This window comes from Bactrocera latifrons, unplaced genomic scaffold (assembly GCF_001853355.1).
Source record: "Bactrocera latifrons isolate USDA-ARS-PBARC rearing strain unplaced genomic scaffold, ASM185335v1 scaffold_3, whole genome shotgun sequence".
NCBI classification, from domain to species: domain Eukaryota; kingdom Metazoa; phylum Arthropoda; class Insecta; order Diptera; family Tephritidae; genus Bactrocera; species Bactrocera latifrons.
The window spans coordinates 915,863-920,067 of NW_017536629.1; the positions used below are offsets into that span (position 1 = coordinate 915,863).

Here is a 4,205-nt window from a genome sequence, read left to right on the forward strand (position 1 = left end):
TATTGGTTATATCTGATAGCGGAAGCTAAAAATTTGATACCTTTAGTAAATAATCACATTACTGGGTTTGCCAATATGTAATAATTAAAGGACGAGGTAAGCTATTTACATTATTCTCGCCACATTATACCGTTACCAACCGACACACACGTAATTAGTGAGTTAATACSAATTTCAAATGATTTTGCTGAATAAATGCCGTCTCTCAGTTTTGTGTTTTTCACACTCAGTTTTAAATATTTATGCTTTGTGTTTTTAATATAACTGTGTTAATAAAGGATAGCACAAGTGCAGTAGTTAATTGGTTTAACCGTAATCCCTCATAATACATAATTACGGCTTGCATAATCGATTTAAATGCCTGAGTTGAATAAACAAATTATTTAATAAATAATTTTTGTGTGTAATATTATATGAACCAAAGGACTGCCCACTGGTTTGATATGAAGCTAAGAATTTCATGTAAATTTAAATTTTTTGTTTGTGACTGTGTTGGGTCATTCGGTTGAGATTCTGAAGGTCTTAAATTAGAATTTTAAGCCTCTGGCTTATTCAGTTGATGTTCTGATGGTCTTAAGTTACAACTAAATGCGAATTATTTAATCGAAAATAATAACGCAGTAACCGAATTAGTATCGAGGATTTCATGGGCTCTCAGGCAACATAAGCCACCTAACYGGAACCATAAATGCAACTTCCCGCCATATGAAACCGATTATTCACTGATATAAGAAAAATGAACGACTCTTATCACTATTGACACTCTAGCATTGCCTTCTCAATGAAATATTGMAATCCTTTTACTTCTACATATAGTAATGTGATTGCAAACATAWGCTTCAAGTTCAGGCCGATACATTTCGCTTTGTGAAAATTTGCTAAAAAAGGTTGAAAACGACTGTTTCCTTTATGATTTCTACTGTAGCCAAATTAATATTAACACATGAATAATTAAAGCTAAAACACAAATAGCATCTACAAAAACGATTCACTTAAAATTGGAGTGCATTGAAATGCAAAAGTTTTCTAGAAAGCACAATAAACTCGTCGAATGTGAAATACTTCCACAAATATAATAAAAACAAAARCCGTTTATATTGACGTAAATTTGCAACAGATCCAATATCTCGCCGCAGGACGCTACTATTTATATAAACTTCTGTATATAATTCAACTTTTGTCAGCGGCAAAGCAAATGTATTTTTATATGTTCATCAAATGCTGAAAATATTCCCGTGGGTAGGCAGAAGTATTCATTTTTGAATATATTCCGAATGTGCTTTATATAATATAGCGAATATGTATGCAGTTTCGGGTGGAATTTTGAATAAATTTGTGCTCGTGGCGAAATTCTAATGCCATTAAGGCATGCGGCTTCTGTAAATAATTTTACATAATACCCGCTACGCTGCATCCATTGGAATTTTTTCGTGCGACAATTTCTATTTTGCCTCGAGTACACCCGCACATACAGACATTTAATATAATCGTAAAAATACAAATGGAATTCTGTGGTCCAGACGAATGTGGTTTTCAAACGAGTACGCTTCCGAGTCATGTGGAGAATATTAATATTTATACGTTAAATTAAGAACTGGAAAAAATTCACTTTTATATTTTAAAATTTTGGAGAGTTTAAAAAACTAATTTATACCAAATTGTCAAAATTTTTCGTATAAGAAATAATAAATTCAATATTATTTAGAGTTGAATACAACATTTTATAGTACTTAGTGTCTTAAAAAAAATCCGGTCATGTGTCTACCGTAACTGTATCTTAAATTGGTTCACTGGCTCTATTTTTTCAGTGCAGCAAGTATCATCTCGCTACTGAAAAGCCTTGTATTGGTTTTTTAACTATTCAGTTATAACARTTCTATAGCAATCTAAGAAAGTAATCCTATGAAGTAAAATCACGTGACCTGATGGGTGCATTTCATGACAAAATTTTATCCTATTCTGTAGCTTCACCTGTGATGAAGATGAGGAAGGACTTATTTTCACTAGATTTTTCGGAATCTCAAGCGCGAATCCAGTAATGCAACGAAGAAACCCCTCAGGAAAAGAGAGCCAATTAAAAACTTTTTAGTTAAGGTTCTCCAAAAGTCTCAAATTTACCAGAATTTTAAATTGCTTAAGGGTTGTATTCACTAAAAAGTCAGACAAACAGAGACTGTCTAAGACGATTGATTGTGTKTGATTCTAAGTCGATAAGAAGAATACTGTCAACATAACCTTGATTTTTGACCTTTTTCACGTGCTTTTTCATCTTCTGCTCACYTTTATCCAAGATACATAAGCTTCATGATATATTGGTAGTTGAACCTGGTAGGGAAACGACGCATAACACTTGGAGTGCMCCACACCTCGATAATTGATAAAAACTGTCAATATAACATCGATTTTGGACTTGCGTTGACGTATTTTTTTGGCTTTGCCACGATATTCGGCAGATTGATCGTTTGTTAACCAATAGTGCTTTCACTTTTTTTATATTCAACTGATCTCTCAAAATGATTTTCACTGATTCTTGTGATTTCCAACGTTGCCAGTAAGATCTCTGCCTGTTAATCGTTGATTATCAAGCACTAATTCCTTTCTTTTATTGATGTGTTGATCATCAGAAAATGTTGTTGGTCGCCCTGAACGTGGTTCGTCGTCAACGCATTATTGATCCTAATTGACTCATCACCCATGGCCTTTTTTAACATTCGGAACGTTTCAGCACCAGAAATTTAAAGGAACTTCTTTGGAGAATAATTTATAATGCATTTTATGTGTGAAATTATATGAATGTAAAATTGTCTCTGTCCCCCCCAAGCTAGAAAAAAATAGTTAACGAATGGACAATCCACAAAATTTAAATTAAAAAGTCTTACTATTTTGTCCACAGTAGTAACATACACATATCGAAAGGAATTACGAATTTATGCAAACAAATAGCACATAATTCGATTTTCTACTTTAATTGCTTTAACTCATCACCACTTCGCTGTGTTGAAAAGTAACTTCCGTGAGTTGTRAAAAAATACTATAAAATTTTATGTTACATTGACTTTAACACTTTCGAGCGACCCCCCACAGCGCAGTTACACCGACACACGCTTGTACTTTTGCTAACATCTGACTGCCCTCGCTTAGTCGCCGAAAGCAAAGCTCATATAAAACTATTCATAATTCATTATTTATACTCTACCGCCCGTGTGTTTTTTCCACATATAAATTGTTAATACTTCAAAAACTAACTTTTTCCAATGACATGCAACATGCAACATGCATGTCATCCCTTGCCGCAGCTGTGGCCATCATTTTTATTACACCACTTAACTGGTGGGGATATTTTTTCACAACAAATTTTCCTCATATTGCATTTTAGTGCTTTGAACTTGTTGATTGCCGTAAATGCAGCGCAATTGTGYGGAAAATTAAGTGCTTTTTTCCACTCCGATTGACTCCGATTCCRCACATTCACACTGAAGTATATAAGTAGTATAAACAAAGAAGTCAGAGCTGTGGCTTCATGCACCAGGTATGTGACTACCATTCTGTCGACGATATGTACGAATGCTAAGTACCGTTTATGATGTCTTCATTTGAGATAGTTCTTCTCCTGATCTCCGCTTTCAACAGATTTGGTACCTTTTCAGCATCAAATTAGTATCTAAGTTTCGTGGGCCATCTTAGTTGGTACTTAGCAATTAACTCTTCATCTGAGTATCAGCTCAAAAGCCTTTCAAGATGAGTTTTGCTGAATGGGCCCGAAAAGTGAAGCGCTTTTCGGCCTTTTAAAGATTCCAACCGCCACTGACAACTAACCTATGGATTAYAGCTGTCCAGCAGCTCTTCAGCGTATGTAATTGAAATGCAGCATATGTATGCATGTGTGTGCGTTTTCTCATGCTTCAAAATTAAAAGGCAATTACAAGTTTTTGTGGGCTTAGTTAACCTAATACTGACCATTTGATACCAATCGAGTATTTGGGGGATAACTGTAATGGAAAGCGCACATTTTGTTCAGTTCGATGAAATTGGGCATTATTAATCGATATCCTCCAAAGTAATCAAAACTGAAACACATTGCTTGATTGCTGCAAATTAGCAATTTCAAGTGGTGCAACATGAATTTGTTCAGGAGGGACAGAAGGTCAATAAGAAGTTCCATATGGCCTTATTGAGGCGTTTGCGTAAGAATATCTGTCGAATTC

The 4,205-nt window shown here is 34.6% G+C and overlaps 1 protein-coding gene across 1 annotated transcript in view; it reads left to right on the forward strand.

Annotated features, from left to right (window-relative positions):
• Positions 1-4,205, forward strand: part of LOC108970332 — a 125,162-nt gene that overhangs the window by 68,946 nt on the left and 52,011 nt on the right. The gene's annotated exons all lie outside the window — the stretch shown is intronic.